This window comes from Ammospiza caudacuta, chromosome 2 (assembly GCF_027887145.1).
Source record: "Ammospiza caudacuta isolate bAmmCau1 chromosome 2, bAmmCau1.pri, whole genome shotgun sequence".
In the NCBI taxonomy this organism is placed as follows: domain Eukaryota; kingdom Metazoa; phylum Chordata; class Aves; order Passeriformes; family Passerellidae; genus Ammospiza; species Ammospiza caudacuta.
Genome location: NC_080594.1, coordinates 43,808,628 through 43,828,134, shown reverse-complemented (window position 1 = coordinate 43,828,134; position 19,507 = coordinate 43,808,628). Strand labels below are relative to the sequence as shown.

General features: G+C 37.8%; 1 protein-coding gene across 1 annotated transcript in view; it reads right to left on the bottom strand.

Moving 5' to 3' along the window:
- The window catches only part of CNTN5 (contactin 5), a 607,373-nt gene extending 588,374 nt beyond the window's left edge, over positions 1 to 18,999 (bottom strand). Inside the window, exons 1-2 of the mRNA XM_058822197.1 lie at positions 18,876 to 18,999; positions 18,373 to 18,468 (exon numbers count right to left, since the gene is read on the bottom strand). The gene's annotated coding sequence lies outside the window, so the exon portion shown is untranslated. The remainder of the gene's footprint in view (positions 1 to 18,372; positions 18,469 to 18,875) is intronic.
- Positions 19,000 to 19,507: the final 508 nt, after the last annotated feature.

Sequence of the window (19,507 nt, the reverse complement as noted above, 5' to 3'; positions counted from 1 at the left end):
TCCAGCCCAAGTTCCTCCTTCCCTCCCACCCAAATATTCACTATTCTTGTGCACACTAGAGAAGAAGGCCTTTAATCTTGATTCAAGGGTAGAGCTGTTGTAATTTTCTCTCCTTCTTCCCTGAAACATAATGTCAGTCTTTTCTGAGCAAAAGTCCAAGGGGAATGTTCTCACACTACTGCAAAGAATGACTAAATCTCCCAAATCAAATAGTGTTACTTATTGAGTAACTCAGCTAGTGTACTGCATATTTAAAGAGCAATTTATTGGTGTTACTCCTGTTGAGCATCTTCTTATTCTAAAATTGCAAGTTTATTTGCAGTCCAATTCATTTGCTGTGGAATAAGGGCATAGTGAATGCATACAGCGCCTCATAAAAATAATGTAGTGTCCAGCAAGATGCAACGTTTTGTGCCAGTCCAACTCCTAGCAGTGTTTCCATTGATTTATAGGATTTTTTTTTTAGTATTCAGAAATGGCAGAGAGAAAACTAAAGTAGAGAGTTTGCAAATTAAATGGAAAGATGTGAGGAACACTCATCTTCTCTTGAAAAATTCTTGTATGTAAGGAAATGAAAATGAAAATTTGCATGCATTTGTATTCCAAGGAAATGACTGGACAGAGGATAATATGCTTACATGAATTTAAAGCTTTCAGACACTTCAGACACAAACATTTCTAACAATTTTAATAAAATTGCTTTGTAGATAATGCACTGTGTTTGACTCTTACAGAACACCTGCTTCATAATGCTCAATCGTAACATTAGGAAAAAAATAATTAAAATATATTAAATTTGTAATACTCCATCGTTCTGTGTAATGCAACATTTAGTGCTAAAGAGCAGCTATTGAATGACACTTCCAGTGAATGGAGCCAGAATGTCTGGTCATTAGATGATAGCAGCAATATTTTTTGTAGTAAGCAGATGTCAAATGAATTCATCAATACAAATAGAAATCTGCTTAACAGGATCTAAACTCCATCTTTTAAAGCATCAGTAATTTAATTATGCTTTCCATGCACAAAGGACAAATTTATATTTTTTACTGGAAATTACTTTTGGTTTGGAGTTCTATAACAATAAAACAGGGAAGGAAGGGAAAAAACATTCAGGAAAGTCTGCAAAGGAAGTACAGTTCCTCTTCCATTTGGGATGAGTTGCAGAACCTTTCTAAAACACATTTGCCATGGTCTTCTAGACCACCAGTACACACAAAATGACACTGCTACAGCGACAGTGAGTATGAACACACATACAACCCATTTCCCTGTTGATAGTTCTCTTAAATGAAAATGTTGTATGGCATAAACTAATATATATTTATAATTGAAGGAACATAAAGTAATTAGGTTACTCTGTTGCTTTTTCATGTTGTTGCCTTTTTCACTCTCATCCTTCCTTTTAAAATGATGCCTTTCCAGGAATTAGAATGACAGCTCATGGGCTTGTTTGAAGCTGCATAATAGCATTCCAGATGCTCTGCTTTATCTTTGGCTTTCAGTAACAGTTAGGCAAAACACAGAAATTAATTTGGAGGCCCAATTTTTTAAGAATAGAGAGTCCTGGATTACACAAAATATAATTCAGCAGAATTCAGACCATGTAGTCTGAAGTATCATACACAATTCCCTTGTTTTTCTGTCATAAAAAATGTCATCTAATCCTTTTGTCTTCTTGTAGTGGTTCTCCTGACACGTATTCCAATCTGTTTGGGTTTTTGACTATGGTGACAGCTTTCCTCAACATTCTTCCTGGTGCAGAATCCTACAAAAGGATTCAACAAAACAAACAAAATTATTATCTCTGTGTAAATTAAATTTTCTACCCGTTACTGATGTATTTCCTATGTATTAGCCTACAAATATACTGCTTTTTGATGCTTTTTGAGGTGAATTGTTGTATTTGAGAAAACATATCTACATAATGACCAATTTTGCCCTATCCTTTCACAGAACAGGGAGGGCTTTTCCCTTGACTCTCCAATATTCTGTTGGTGAATAATCAGAAATTTTCTCAGATATAATTAAACAGATTTTTTTTACCCTTTTATTTTTTTTCTCTGCCCTCTGGACTCACCTTGCTATAATAATATGCTGGCCTACATCTTTCTGTTTAACATACTTTTGATAGTTTCTTCATAGTCAAATAATTCTTAATATCAAGGCCATCATTAAGGTAATAAAATTCTCTTTGGTTCTTCTGTAATTATACTTCTTCTTTTTTCTTGTCTACCACTCTTCAGTTAATTTAAATATCACCTGCATCATCCAGTTCATAATTTACATTTGTTTGAAGCTGTACCAGATTATCGACTGTGGTCCCTTCCAACTTTCCCATTCTGTGATATGTGAGATCCCACACACTTTATTAGTTTGAGCTTCCTGGTATAGTTAGAGCTTATTGTAAAAGTATGAACAGATTGTCCTTTGTGTGAGGGGGATAGACTGTAAGTAAAAGAGGATGCTTCTAGCTGTAGTTTTCCGGTTCTGAGTGTGCTACCTACAATCACACTTTCCAATACAGTGCAGGCAGGCTGGCAAGGGAAGGGGCAATCTGCAAGAGGCTGATTTGTTGGAGGTGTAAACTGCAGTTCACATCTTTCCTTATTAGTTCTAAAGTGAATGAAACAGCAATTGGAGATAAACTAAATAAAACCTTGTGAGACCATATAAATTAAGGTTCATGGAGGGCTTGGGTCTACTGCTGACTGTTTCATTATTTTCTGTTTAGCAGATACATTTCTGGCAGCAGAACTGAGGACTACCTCCCAATGATTCAGTTCTGAGGAGCAATGAAGCTTCCTCCAGCATCCAGCTGGAAGCTTCCTCTGTCTCCATTCAGCAGCACCTAGCTAATTCCTTCCTGCATTATCAGGGACCACTAACCATGCTATGGCAATGTACCTGTGCATTTGCCCATTCCCTGGCTCCTCACGAAACTGAACCCACGACTCACATTTGGTTGGGGGATGGCTCAAACTACAGATAGTCCAGTAATGAAATTTATCCTCTTGCATTTCAACAGAATGAGTGTTGTACTTTTATTTTAAAGACATAATTCTCGAAAGAGGAGATTCAGTGACATGCACTGTTAATGGCTGGGTCAAACTGTGATGGCCTCAGCAGGACATAGGGCTTGTCCCAGTCATCGCTTTTTGCCTCCAGCATGCTCTAGGTATCTGCATGCTGAACATACAGATCTTAATTGGCTTCTTTCTGGTGTCCCTTCTCCTATTCTACAGTAAGTCTCAGTGATAGAAGAGGTTTCGAGATCTTATTCTGATAGCCAGAAGAGCTGATCATGATATATGATACCTTTAATAACCTTACTAATTAGCCTATTCTTTCATAGGTTCATGTGCCAGTATAGATAACATGCTAAGAAAAGAAAAAAAGAGGCTTCATGTGCCGCTTTGTCATACTTATAGCCTGGACTTTCTCTTCAGCAACTATCCTCCAAATTTTCAAATAAATTTTTAATTTTCACTGAGAGAATTACCAAAGAAGTAGTCTTTAAAAGTTGCATCCATGATATACTCCCATATTTTTTTATTTGTTGATTTCTGAAATTACCATGATAGGAGAATGAAGGATGTGTTTATGAAACTCACAATCACATTTTAGTTACTGTGCCTACAATCAGCAGCTGCCACTCTGGTATCGACTGAGGCTTTCACATTGCCAGAAGCCTGTTAAATATTAAAAGCTGGACTTCACACAAATTCTTTTCCTCCTGTGATGAGCTCCAGACTTGCCATTGTCCATTCAAAAATGGACAAAGTGCCCACAGTTTTCACATGCTCCACATGTACTGCAATAACTACAGTTCCTCTGCATGGCTCCTGTTGACGTGTAAATGCTGGCCTGAGCTATTCAGAGCTACTGGCTTATGCACAATCATTCAGAGAAATCCTTGATACGCATCACTGAAATTCATTGTTGCATGCAGAAGTGTGTATGGGTGTGAACATATGTGGGTCTGTGTAAATAAATCCCTTCCTGGCCCCTGTAGTGATGTAGTGACCCTGTAGCTGATGCTGTGAAGCAGGAAATCCAATTATACCTCACTTAGCACACATAACTAAAAATATTATTATTGGTCATAAAATTATCCAGCCCTTTCAAAAATCAAATCCATGAACTATGCGACTGTACTCCTCAGGGTGACTTCACATTGTGTGAGGAAGTGCTTCCTTTAATTTGTTTTAACTCTGCCAACACTATTGCAGGCTGCAATTTGTTGTGGGAGAAGGTGGGGCTGAAGTGGCTAATTTTCCTTCTAAAATATCTGGGAATTTTTGTCTGGGAGCAAACTCCTTGAAGTGCACAGAGCTTTCACGTACACTATATGGCATTTCCCAAGTCAAAGCAAAGCAACATCTCCACCACCAACAATATCTGCTTTCCAAATGTGCACTAAAATGAAATGTCAACACTTTGATGAACAGCTTCTGTAGCAAAACAGCGTGTATGTGATCAAATGGCAGCAGACCACTGTTTACACGAAAAATGAGCATATTGGAATAAAATTACTCTGAACCGCAACATTCCATGCTATTAAAAAAAAAAAAAAGTCCATATTAGAGCCAATAGCAAGCCACATTATCTTTTAAAACCTTGAGCATACACAGATTCATCATATTGACAAATGAGGTAGACGAGGGTTGAGAAAGATCATCAGTATTTTCTGTGCTCTGAATTCCTCTCCTAAAACTTCAGTTCCAAGGGGAGCACTCACTCACAGAGCCACAGTGGACAGGCTGAAAACCATGGAGGTTTCAATGACAAGGCACCTGTGTTCAGTCCAGTGCTCTGGAGTATCTTCTTTCTCTAGCTGGAGGGATATTTTATCTCCACTAAAATAAATTCTTTCCCCCTATTCAGCACCTTGGTAATATGTGTCTTGACATGATTTACTTCAATTTTTCCATAAATATCCTCTGAACATTAACTTCTATAAATGTATTTCAGGATGCAGGTCCTTGAGGATGCCTGCACAAGCTTGTTTATTTGTATTTGGAGAGTAGAAAAAAATGTTGTATTTGTGAATTTCCCCATGCTGCTAGTAAACTAGACAAGCTTAATGGTGCAGTAAAAAACATATTAATCAAAACTTCAAGTTGTATTTTTACATATTAGTAGCAGAGGTTACAAATAAGGCAAAAAAAATCCCAGTTGAGCCTGAATGCTTGAAAACTGACTGTTTCCTGGTCACTCTCCCTTACTGAGGACAGTCATGTCTCAGAAATCACAGGTGACAATCACAACTCAAAATCTTTTGAATTTTACTTGCAATTCTGAAAAAAAATCCAACATTGCCTTTTCCTGTGCACTCATGCATACATACATTTAAAATAACAGCTTGGGATGCAGAGGCATTGGGCTTGGCCGTCTTTGGTAATTAAAGATCCCTTTCCACTCTCCTAGGTGCACATCTCACCTAGTACAGGCTCTCCAAAATACCCAAAAAATTTTAAACTGCTATTCAAAAAGATGTACACCTTATCTCCCATGAAAAGCTGTTACCATTTTTTTTCTTAGTCAGCCATGAACATTAAATATAATACAATAAATCTGCTTATTCTGAAAGCTCATGGATTTTATTACCTTGGCAACAAAGTGATCTGTTCTAACTGCTTCTTGCTGCCAGTTTTAGAGTTTTCTGTGCCACAGAACAAGCCATGAAGAGAGGATGAAAAGTTAACTGATTCCTTCCCTTATGCTTGCATCATCAGTTTCTACAGATGGAAAAATAGATATAGTGTGCGAATGAGGTCCTTGGTTGCTCAGAACCAGTTGTAGTTAATAGATGAGCTGGATTAAAAATAGGGCTTTTTTCTGTTTTATGACAATCACCAGCAAAATCTGTCAGGAATGGAATTTTATTTTTAATATATAAAAAGAACTTTTTTAATCTGGAAAAGAAAAACAGCATAAGAGAAAAAATATTTGAACAAAATAAAGTGTTTATTTTTTCACATCCATACTTGGACTTTCATTGCCAAATAAGCACCCAAATGTGGTCATCAAAGATTACTACAAATGAATAAATAAAAAATAAAATCACTTCTTTTGGAAACTTCTTTAAGTCTCCCTTTTTCTTAAATGACTGTATTAATTTGTTGCTTCTTTCCAAAGGGGGAAAATAATGACAGTGATTCAGACAGCTAGTGCTTCAGTGCTGTTGTATTGGTGTCACTGGGAGATGAAATCTCCCACCCAGCACAAGGACGAGATGGAGCCAGTTTCCCACAGAGGCTGTAGCTAAACCCAATCAAAACCTCCTGCCATGTCAGAGCATACTTCCAGGAAATTCTCCTATGCAAGTGGAAAGGAACCTGCAGCACTGTCTTTAAATTGCTGAAGGCAGCATGCCCTACTGAAAAATATAACCAAAGCTCGATCTTACTCTAGAAAATAACCATACAGAAGTGGCACACCAGGGAGTCATATTAAACATTGTGCCGTGGGTTTTGTACCAAACACTACAGGTAAGCAAATATTTTTGTGTCTTTTCTGTCAATCCTGCAAATACAGTGTGAACTATGAAAAGCAGTTAAGGCTCTAAGTATGATGATGATTAACAAAAAGAGTTGGAGGGAAAACTCTTGTGAGTTACAGCTCAGAAGCCTCATCATGAGCTGCAGTAATAGAACTAATTTATCAAAGTGGGCATTAAGAAACTTGCAGATATTTTTTTGAGTTTACACCAGGCAGAAATTAATATTATTTACTACCCTCACATGGCACTGGTTGCATCTTTATCTAGTGTCCCAAATAAAATGAATGGAGACCTGTTTTTCTGAATATTTTATGCCATTGAAAGGGAACTACATTTGACTGAATCAAAGAGATTATTTAAAAAATGTATGATGAGTTTATCAGATATTCAATGTTTTTGTGATTTTTATAATAGGAAATATAAAACCTGATAGAAAAGAGATATTGGAGTTTACAAGACATAATCTAAAAAAATAAGGACATTTTTAAGATTAAGGAACATGGTTTTGTATGTTTCTGATAGAAGTACAAATTGGCTATAATTATAATCCAAAAGTACTATCCCATGCCATGAAGTAAAAGATTAAGTGTAATTAGCATTCCTTTTCTCAAGGTACTTGTTCAGGGCTACACCTAAGATTGCTTCACTAAAATGCAGTCAAGGTTTGTTAAGTGTAGGCTTAGCTTAAGACTGTGCATGAAGTTTCCCAGAACATGTGTGCATTTCCCCAAGTCAAAGCTGCAATCACTACTGGTTTCAGCATGTTCCACACATAAGCTCTGACTGCTTTCCTGGCAGGGTCTGGGTCTCCTCTTCCCCAGAATAACAATATTTAGAAGAAAAAGCCAATAAATTTGACTAAGAGAGATTTTTTTTGTTGCCCTGAATTTACAGAGGAGTAAATCACTACCTGAGATTTAGATGTACATGAGACACTTTTCTCCTGTAAGACCTCAAATGCAGATGTAACTAATCAGTTAGTCATTGAGCTGCATTACGCACCTTTCTATCCTCTTGCCCTCCTCTCTGATTTCTTTTACCATTCCTTTTCTGACAGCTCCTACCTTTTCATACCCTGATTTTTAACATTCATTTTAACACATTATTTCTTGTAGCCCTTACTGGTCAGAAGCAGTTACAGGATCCTACCTTTTTTCTCACAGCTCAGCTTTCTTGCTTGAATTGTCAGGGTAACCAGGCACTTTTCAATAAATGATCGGTCACTCAGATCAAAATGCTAAATATTTAAAGGGACACCACATCATTGATAAAGTGAAACCTAAAGTGTTTGTTTGCTCTCTGCTAATTATTTTAGTTCAAGCAGGCAGACTCAACTGTCTACATTATTAATTAAACCTTTAAAAATGAGCTAAGGACAGGAAATGTTCTTGCTGTTAGCAGTGCTAAGATTAAGCAGCAGCTCACATCAGCTGTAACATGAAAACCTTTTTTCCAAACTGCACCAATATGAAGCTAAAAAAATCATATCAGTTCATATTTCTGAATGGTTTGGAGAGAAGATTAGTAAATGGGAAATCTCAGATGTTAACTATTTTTAGGAAGTAAAAGTAATGTTACTAGTTTACTGGTGTTTGTGGCTATCTTTGGCCTGGAGTAGCAAAGATTCATGTTCTCTAAAGTAACATGTTTAAACACTAAAGAGCTTGAAGGTTTTCTTAAAGGCAAATGGAAGGTTTCCTCAAAGGCCATACAATAGCAATATATAATATTCCTCATGCAACTTATACCAGTGATCTACTTCTCTACAGCTATATTTTTGCTATAGGAGAATTATCATTGGTTTTTCTGATTAGGAACACTGTAATGGGATGGAAGCCACAGCAAAAATTCACATTCATGCTGAAAAGAATTGTGTGAAAATACAATTAACATTATATGCTTTTATATAAATTTTATAGTTTCATTGCAGTACTTGAAGTAATGCAAGATCTCTCAGCTGGTATTTACCATGATGATCTGAAACTCCATTCCATTCTGTCAAAAGTTTCACACAGTGGTTGAGTGTTGATTTGCAGTTTAGGACTAGAAACACTCAAAATTCTCATTTTTGTTAGACACAAGGGGACAGATCCAAAGGGAATGGAAGAGTCTCGTTATAGCTTGTAAAGAGGTGGGATAGATATAAGCACACAGGTCTGTGAACTGAAACTTTTGAGAGCCGCAGAATATAAAGCCTACCACTCTGCTGTGTGGTCTCCACAGGATTCTGGAGCCTAATTATAGAGCTGTATGAAAAAGTTCTGCTTGTCAGCAGAACCGGCAGGAGGGGAAAAAATAATATTTTTGCACATTCACAGAAGAATAAAATATTTAGGCAGAAAATCATCATTTCTGCAGATGGACACTTACAGAACAAAAATGGGTAATTTTTGTGCAGCTCTGCTTGTCACTAGCATAGCCAGAATACATTTGGTAACAGATTTGAAATCCAACCTAGAATTCCTCAGTCACTGCCAGTGGCAAAATATGCTTCATAGAGTAGTACTGGTTGAGGGTTGCAGGAAAATTCAGGGTGGGGAAGCGGTCCTAAAATGAGCAGTCAGCATTCCACCAAATTTAGCATTGCTGCACTTGCTTATGCCAGCAGTGAATTTGTCTCTTGATGGTTTTGAGTCCTTCTGAGTAAAGGCTAGCCACAAAAGCCTGACGACAATCACAAGGCAAAATCTGACCCTATTGAGGCAATGAGGAAAGAGATCTAGAAGAGGTATTAAAGAGATGCACAAATTGTTAATGAAAACAGCAGTAAGAAGCTGCTAGTGGCCAATAGATTTTAACTGCTTGCTTTCATAATATTTAAAAAGGCACTCTTTAAATGCATGCTTTGAGTGAGAATATACTTATTAAAAACTACTCCATGCCCCCAACATTTCACACGAATAACTAAAGTATTTTTAGGAGAAATGTGACTTGACAGGCTGATAGGCACAATACATGATTCCCGATGGTGCTCAGGTGAGAGCTTCTGCCCAGTATATCAAAAAAACTCAGTAACTTAGAACAGCACTTTGTGTGTGTGCTGTGTGACCCTCCACAAAACTGACAGAGGGATTATCCATTTGCAGGTGCAGGTCTATAACATAAAAGGTGAATAATTTATGTGGACTTCTTCTTTCTTCCCCTCACTTAGCACCAAGCAGAGAAAAGGGGATCCATCACTGCATGGTTCTCACAACTTCTGCACTCCCTGGCCTGTGTTTGCAGCCACTCAGTGGAAAGCCTTGCTGTTCAACCCAACTGTAGTGACCTGTACTTTCAGCTTTGGATAAGTGTTTTTCTCTTATGCTTGTTAAATGCAGTGTGAATTTTATGTGGAAGTGTTTTTTCTTATTCCTTTTTTATTTCTTTTCCCTTGGCACCATCCAATTTGGCACTTCTTGGAGTGCTAGAGAGTGTCTTTAATGTATCTCAAGGCACAAGGACTCTGACTTTACTGCAATAACAGAATACATTTATTTGCTGCCTTTATAAGTGGCAATGGGAACTGATGAAGGATTGTGTTCTCAATACTTCCCTCATCTCCTTCTTTGTCTGACATTGTCAATAAAATACAAATTACAGAAAAGGCAAACCAAGAATACAAATTAAAAAATTAATTTCATGCCAGCCAACATATGGGAAAACCTCAGGTGATGAGGAAATCAAAGGAAAATGGCAATAAAACAGACTATGCTAAGAAGTAATAATTATAACTCAAGATGCAAATCCAATAATATCTTTATACACAGTAATTAATAAAGGAAAAATAGTAGAGAGTAATAAAAACTTCCTGTAATAGGACCTTCTGTTAATAATCTGACAAAGTGTCTGTCTTAAAAAATGAAGAGAATTCCTATATCTCTTAGTTTTCTTAAAATCTGTCCTATATTATAAAGTAAAACAACTCTGTGTTTAGTGTGCTTGATGCTGGAAGCTGATTCTGTTCTGTTTAAATTTTATTTCAAGTTAACAGTCGAAGTTTTTCACAGCCAATTCAAAGAAAGCCTCAATAGAAGGTAAACCTTTGGATTTGCTTTTCTGTTACATCATTACAATTCTAATAAACCCAGAAATAATAACAAAAAGTCCAAAATTACTGTCTTGCATATGGCTATTTACAGTCTGGTTTTTTCCACTGCAAAATATTCCAGATCTTATTATACCACCTACAGGTAGTTTTTAGATAAACTCTTGGGATCCCCTAAGCTTCTCAGTTACTCTACTGTAGATTTCAAAGTACAAGTGTGTCCATTATAGATTTTAGAGAAGTTTCTCATAACCCACACTGCTTTGCCTTTAAAGCAATCCTCAGGAAAAAAGTCTGCTATTTTTTTTTTTAATCTTAGATAATACATGAAACTAGCATGCCATTTTTGCTATAGACATTATCTTCAATAAACATTGCATGTGTTCAACTGGTTGTATTTTCTCATATGCCAGCTTTTCTTTGATGCTGAATGTGACATATGAAACTGCTAATCATTTTCTGTTGAGGCAAAATAACAAAAATCTGTGATAATTTTTTCTTTCTCTCACACATTATTCTCATTCACAAATCGTATAATCCTATATAATCATGCACATATTGTTTATAATTTCAACATATTTTTGTAAGCTTTGAAAGAAATCCTTGGCAAATTCCTTTACATTCCTTTACAATTAAAGTTGTGTTGCTTCAAAGGAACTATTTTGCAAAGATTGACAGAGAAAGAATCTTGATAGTAATTTATGGATACTTAATGACAACTTACAGAGATAACAGACATTAAGTAATGACCTTTCAAGTGTAGACTCTTTAGTGCTTCTATACACTTAATGCTTCCCAATTTTCTCAACCTGTATTTATTTTCTAGGGAAGAACTTTGGGTTTTGCATTATTTGAATCAATCAGTCTGTCTTGCTTCTAATTTGTAGAAAATATGCAAGAATTTAATCCAAATTCAACTGAATTGCTCTGCTTTGATGCTGCTTATTTTCTCCAGTTGTTGATTTATATGCCCCTTGTGCAAACGTCTTCCTCCTACCTGATGCCTTCAGTAATGTCTCAATTCGTTGCTGATGACATTCAAATTTCCTCCAGAGATGCCTTCTGAAGTCACAAACAGAGGATTATGCCCATCAGTGAATGACTCAGGCACAAAGTGATTGATAAGACAAATAAATACTTAGATCTTAGCAATCAGTCAGTTGTGATATGCAAAGGGGAAAACAAAACTGCAGACATTTCGGCTATATATCATGTTTTCTAAATTATCTTTATATTCCAATGGCCCTCTTAATAATTTATTCTCCCTGGTTGTCTGATCTGGAATATATTTTCAATTATGAGTCTTCACAAACGTGACAGTCTTCCTCAGTCTGAAGCTGTTTCAATGTCCAAGAAATATCTTCCAAAGTCCAAACAGAGGAAATACTACACAGCTGCTTTTGAGTTGAAAAGCTGTGCACACACACATCAGAGAGACTTTATGACATCAGAGAAGTCATGGTTTTATTCCCAGACTCCCTGAGCTGAGTTTTATGTAAGCAGCAACAATACATGACACTGCATATGTTAAAGAGGAGTAAGAACATTTTGAGCATCTTGCACAGCATGAGACTGAGAAATCAGGACCTTGTATCACCTCAGATGTGCAAAAGTCAAAAGCCAAACAAAGAATAAGGTCGTAATACAAGAGTGAGTAAATTATTTATTTTATTTAATTCTTTTTTTTTTTTTTTTGGAATGACAAAGGAAATAAAAATTTTTAATTAAGAGAACTTATCTATTAAAATAATGTCATGTGAAAGTCCATATGCTTGTTTTTAATAAGTTTTGATCTGCACGAGGTTTTGGTAACTTCAAGAATAAGTTAATTTAGAAAAGGGGTCTAAGAAGAACACATTTCAGCAGCAATGGATTGCTGCTACAGTTTTCATACAAATATTCAATGCTACATTTTGCAGCTGTTATATGTGATCATTGCACATGTCACAGTGTTGCAGATAGCATCTTGGGCTTTTTTCCTCGGGTGGGAGGTGATCTTGAAGACATCTGTACGTGATCATGGTAGCACGGCTGTGAAACACAGAAGTCTTTCCTTAGCTAAAAGCTATTCAAAGGTCATACAGAACAGCAAAAAAAAGAAAAAAAAAAAAAAAGGAAGTCCTTGAGTTAAGCCATACGTTCTTTGATTCAGGGTACATTTTTTGCTTACAGCCCTCAGTGCAACACAATCTTGATTTATGATTATCATGCCTACTTGTCACAATGATGATAAGGTTTATAATGGAATAAAGGACCTTGATAATAAAAAATCATCTAGGTCAATCAGAGTTCTAATCTAAATAATATTTAGTATAGACTTGTGATGTGAATTAGATGGGTAAGGCAACTACATTTTAAAGTGACATCTACATTTTTTTTAAATATATGTAAGACGTACCTACAAATTAAAGTAAAAAAGAAAAATCTAAAATTTATATATACATTTGTTAAACTATACATCAAAGTAACCTATACAGTAGGTAAAGAAATATACTTGGGAGGGGAGGGGGGGTTTGGTTTTTAAAGTGCCACTATACATACAAAGTTTAATATCATTAATTTGGTCTAGAAAGAGAGTTTTAGTACAATATACCAAGAAATGAATGCTTATAGGAAAGAAATTAGCAAGCATAGGAAAAACAAAAGTAATGGAATTTTAATTAATTCTATGTCCAGTACTTTAAAGGCATTTTTGTTCCAGCCATACTGAAATTCCTATATAGGAACAAGACAGTTCCTGAAGTTGTCAGTATTTTCTATTTCCTCCATTCTGTATAGCTTGCCCCCCATCCAAGGCATCACAAGAATAAATGTAAAGATAAATAATAATCATAATTACATTGCAGTAATATGAGCATCATGAAGTTGAATGACTTCATCAGACCAACAGTGCTGAATATCACCAAGTGTTCCAGCCTGTCCAGGTTAGTTTCTTGGAGTGTCTATAAGACTTAGCTTTTGGAAAATGTTCTCTGTGAGAACCACCTCAGAAGAAGAGGTAAAGCATATACTGTGACTTTGTTGACTCATTTTGGTGTGGTTTTGTTCATTACACTTCAAGTCTATGCAGAAAACTGTGAATAACCAAGAGTAAATGGTATATAAAAGTCTATGGAGTAAGCTAAAGGGAGCAATGGGTCATCTTTCAGAACATATGATATATGTGCTCTTAAACAGTTAATAATTCATCACCTTTCCCAAAAGTAAATTTCTGTTAATATCCTTCCCATTTACCATTTCGTTTTGAGGGCACATTTGTGGGGAGAATGTTGCAGCAAACATTTTCTGAATATGTCTCTTCATGGCTGAGTAAGAATTACAACTTTTCAAGTTCAGTGCCTGAATATCTTCCCAAAATATTATTTTAAGGGCGTTATGCTTTTAGATCATCTTCTTCTGTTACTATGGCCAAACAATCTTCATTTACTTGCTCATCTGTGCAGCCACTACTCTTGGTTGAAGGTATAGGAGGGTGGTTACTACCTATAGCAGGAATGTCACAGCCACAGGGCAACAGCCATCATGTACTCAATCAAGACTATAAGCCCAACAAAAATAAAATGGGATCTGTGAATTCTTGCAAATTGATGCTATTTGCTAAGGGAAGACACCCAAAAGACTGGTCTAATACTATGCCTACATCAATTACAAAGTAGTATATTTAGCCTTGATCAAAATGATTCAAAGGCTAGGAGTCTCCAAAAATACAGTAACTCTTTAACTATTAAAAACTGAACAATTTTCACTCAGAAGGAGGCTGAAGCCAAAGTCTCTGTATGTTGAGTGAAAAGTTGTCATTCCTTACCCCTCTCTGGAACTGCACTGAACTACCTGCAAAGTTTGTCTGCTTTTAGTTTCAAAAGCTGAAGGTTCTCCAAAGACAGCATCATGTTTTAACATGATTTACAAGAAAACCTTTAAGAGCATGTTTGAAAAGGAAATTCCCAAGAGAGCTTTCTGATGGATGGAAAGAGTTGGATGTATTTTCTATTTCTAGGTGTGGGAATGGAGAAGAGTTATCAATTTTTCCCAAGACTGACGTGTAAGTTCGGTCCTGAAGGAGATGTAAGGAGGTGAGCTATGGTGGTGTAACTAGTACATGACAGCATGCATCATTCTGATGTAACCTCATGGCTCTGTAAGCTTGAGAGTTAGGTTGAGTGGATGACTACATAGAATAAGTATGAACATGTTGTGATCAGGAACATCAGCTGTAGCATGGATAGAAATTTTAATGTTTTATTACAGTCACAACATAGAGAATCTGACGTAGTATTTCCTTATTACATATCCACTTGCACCATCTTCAAATTGATTTGTTGCCTTTATGAAATACAGTGAGAAATCATCCTGAACTTCCTTTTAGAAACCAGCACATGAGCAAAGATCAAATTTTCTTATGGTTCACACACTTAGAGATATTTTCATAAATCAGCCAAGAAATTAATTATAAAAACAAACAGATTACATTTCCTTCCACTAACTAGAAAATGTTACTGTTGCTGCTATTCCAGCTTGCAAAGACACAGAATCATTGCTTTTCAATATATATGTGTGTGTATAAACACATCTTTACATACATACACACACATTGTGAGGTCTTCAAATCTTTAAGAAAAATAAGAACATATTTATCTTATAAGGTTTTAACAATTTCATAATTTGCAAACCCATTTCCTAATAGAGCGTTTTTGATCAAAATCACTCAGGAGATAAGAATCTGTAGGGACCCCATCACTTCCAGAAAGAGTACTTTTCCCTTGTAAAGCACTAAAAAGTTGGTAATCCAGGGTGTAACAGACCCTGAAAAAGCATCACAGAAGCCATGCACAGAAGGAAGAAAATATACTGTGAAGCACCTACCAGTATAGTATTTGCAACTAAATGTCTATTTCACATTGATTCTCAGGGCATTAAGAATGCACTATAAACTGTGGTGCATTTTATTTAGCATTTTAGAGCACAACAAATTGTTCAAATGATTGAAGTTGTTCTGAAAATGAGAGAAAGTGCAATGCAGAATCTTTAGCAGGAGTATAAGGAGGGAGCAGACCAACAGTGGCAAATTTTGCAGTACATTTGTACGAACTAGAATCTGTGTTGCAGGCTACAAGCAGAAAGACAAAATCAGTCAGAAGAACTATTGTTTTCTCAATGCCACTGAACCAATCACCTCAGATAGCTCAATACCTTTGTATGTACATTCTTAACATACAGATTTCTATTATGTCTTTTGCAAAGACTTGCATTAATTATTTAAAATAAATATTTCTATCATTAACCTAATCAGAAAATTTCCAGTGTGTTGAATTGTTCAGTGGAACATTTTTTTCTATATTTCTAGAAAATCAGATTAAGCCTTTTTGAACATACCAGATTTACAAGAAACAGGAAAGAAACCTGGATCTCAGACTGTCATTTAAAGCATCATGCTTTTAACCTCCTCTTTCCATACAGAGCTCTTTACCTTTACTGACACCCTCTGGTCCCTATGCCTAAGTCAGGTTTGAATTCATTCCAGCACTCCTTCAAAAATTTACTCTCCAAATCAATATTTTGTGGAGCACAGATCTAGACATTTTCTGAAACTCCCATAAATCATATCACTGGTTCCCCAATAGTTCACCATGTCAGCAACTTATTTAGGGGACTCAAGCAAATTTGCCAGTCACGACCTTCCTGTATTGAATCTGTGCTAGCAGTCCTCCAAGATATGCATTTCTTAAAGTTGCCCTTTATTATTTTCTAACAGCAGAGCTCTTAATCGCACTTTTATCTTAGCTGCTATGATATTTTTCCTCAAGATCTCTTCTCAAAGTTACTTTCTTTCAAATTGTCAAGTGGAACTCAGCCAGTGAGATGTTTTTATTTTCTGTTTTCATTTTTAGTACATCTGCCCTTGTTATAAAATGAAATCAAGATCCCTTCTCCCGATATTTTTACCTAGAATTCAAAATATGACCTTCAGCTTTCCATTGACCAAAAAAACTAAAACCTACACTTTTAAGCTCCCAACTATCCCTAGCTATCTTCCCACTTTCATGTCATGCTCTGCAAGTTTTGACTTCTTTTGCATGGGCATTTGCTTTGTAAGTGTATGAAACAGAAGTGCTGCATGTTCAATAGTCCACTTATAAAACTACTTCGCTGTTATCCCCTTCAAGAGTGCTTAACACTTCACGCTCCCTAATACATTTGTTGTCTTCTGAAACTTTATCTTCTTAACCACATCTTTTAAATATTCCCATAGTGTATCAACAGTAAATCTCTGCTGAAGGCCACTGTACATATAACACTCCTCAGTTACAATAGTTCACATCTCAGTTTTCTGTCTTCCTTTCAGCATACCTCAAACTAGTAAACAAGAGTTTGTATTTTCCCTCACAACAAGATAGACAAGGGGTTTGAGGGAGAAGGTTGGGGTTTTTCTTGTTTTCTTTTAGCTTTACTTGAAACTTTGTAGGTAAGTGTTATAGTAACTGAAGTCAATTTATAAAATATATTTGTAGAAATTCTACTAGAGCATTGGGTAGCTTTTTTAAGCAATGGTCCAGTTATTGCTAATTCTTTCAATAACTCCGGTAATAATATTAATCAGAATGAACCAAACTTGTGCTATTGATTCTCATAAAGTACTTCTGAAGGAGTGGTATTACAACTCAGCAAGAATTAAAGGCAGTTTTATTAATTGTAAAATTTCATTCAAATTTTAATTATCAGGAATCCCCCCATAGCTTTTGGATAATAGTGAATCTATAATTTATTTATAGTTTCAAACTTCAGGATCTCATCAACAGCTCACTGAAGTCTAGGGAAATGCTGGAACACCTCAAAAAAAAACCCTGGCACAAGTTCCTTCATTTAAGAAACCAAAACCAACTAAAATTGTGTCATTCCAAGGAAGCATTACTTTTTAAACAAAAAAAAAAACAAAATAAAACAAAACTTTGAAAAAACTTTAAGCTGCATTTCTGAAATATTGCAACACAGAAAAAGTAAGTCCTAAGTACTGACATTACATTATCTTGTCTAACTTCTGTTGCAGGAAGTTTCTGAGCTTAATAGATGTGCAATTGAAAATCTGAAGAAGTACATATACAGTCATGGAATTTTTTTTTTTAATTTAAAAATCTTAAAAAGACAGTTTCATGCTCTATGTCACAATAACTCTCAGTTAATCTTCTAGCCAGTTCACAGACATTCCACATAGTCTTATTAACTGCCCTCACATCAGAGACTAAAAATCGGTGCATCTTTATGTAATTCCATCTCCTCTGCCTGTCAGCAAAGGAGAAGAGTCCTGGAGCTGCACTTTTCTAATTCCAGAGATAGCTGTTTATCCCAAAGCCAAGTATCATTCAGAACTCCAAAACAGCACAACTTTCAGTGCATTGCTATAAACTCAATATGCTGGGTTACTTCCTGATTCAACCTCAAGCATTAGCATGATAGCTCTCCCAAATATAAAAAATTAGCACATTTGCATAGGCATTCCTTCTCTGGAGTATGTATTTGTACTAAAAGCCTCTCATCTCTCTTCACAACTCATTCACTGCAGTAGTTTGCTCCCCAGTTAAACGACAGGAAGCATATAGCAGATCATAGTAATCTCTGCTTCAACTTTTCTGCTCAATTATGACCATTTCAATGTAAGATTCAAAACAAAAAAGCAAAACACATAAACCTGCAGCCCAAAAACGGGATCTCTCACCGTTGCCGGCTTCACAGTAGACTGCTCACAGAGACGCTGCGATAGATATTACAACAAATAATCTGCACACACTCCAAAGTCTAACCAGGGAAATCAGTGCCTGGCTGGAGGAACTGCAGAGACACTTACCGCTGCTGTGGCACCGTCTCTCTCGCCCTGACTCTCAGTCTCTCTCTCCCATCCTCCTGACAGCCTCAAATATAGCAGTCCCTTATGTTGCTGAGCCTGGGGGAGCAGAGGATTGCAGAGTTGGGTTTTTTCCCTTTTTTTTCTCTCTTTTTTTTTAAACCATCCAGAGGTAGTTCTCCAGACCCGACCGCTTCTCCGCCTCGGCTCGCTCAGTGATGGAGAGCCGCAGGTGAAGGCATCCGCGCCGCGGCTCCCGCGAGCCCCTCCCGGCCCCGCCGTGCCCCCTCCCGGCGGGGGGACCGAGGCGCCTCCCCCGGCTGCTCCCGGGGGGCGGCGGAGGCTCTGCCCGCCCCTGCCTGCACGCGTGCGGATGTATAGATGATGTGGACGCGCGTTTATGCGAGTGCCATCTCACACCGCCGCCCGCCGCTCGCCCCTACCCCTAAGCGCGCAAGGACCCCCCCTCCTCCCGCTCTCCTCCTCCTCCTCCTGCTCCTCTTCACCTTCCTCCCCGATTCTCCTCTTCACTCCTCTGCCCCGGAGCGTGAAGGCGAGAGGGCAAGTTGGCGAGCGCTGTCCTCTGATCTCCTGCTCCTCCTCTAACCCAAGACACCAGCCTCTTCCATCCACCACTTTCTGACCCCATCCTCTCCTCCCTCCTTCTCATTCCCTTCCCCATCCTCCTTCCAGGTGGATTGATTTTTATGATTTTTTTCTTTCTTTCTTTTATTTTTTTTTTAAGCGTTTTACTCCTCTCCAGCGGTTATGACCCTCCCTACCCCCGCGCTCTGCAGCCGGAGCCGGGAGCTCGGGAGCCGCGGCTGCTGCCCTCACCGCACCGCAGCGCAGCGCATCGCAGCGCATCGCAGCGCACCCTCTCCTCCTTTACACCGCGGCTGCTCCGGCTGGAGGCACACCCGGGGCCGCCAGCGCTCGGCCGGCACCCAGACCGCCGCGGCTCCGGCAGCCGCTTGCTTCTCTCGCTGCTCGCTTCCCCGCCATCCCCCCGTTCCGGCTGCATCCCCGCCCGCAGCCGGCAGCGCTCTGCCCGCCCGCCCGGCCCGGCCCCGCCGAGCGCCCCCGCCCGCCCCGCGCAGCCCCGGGCACGGCTGCCGGCGCCGCCACATCGGCCTCC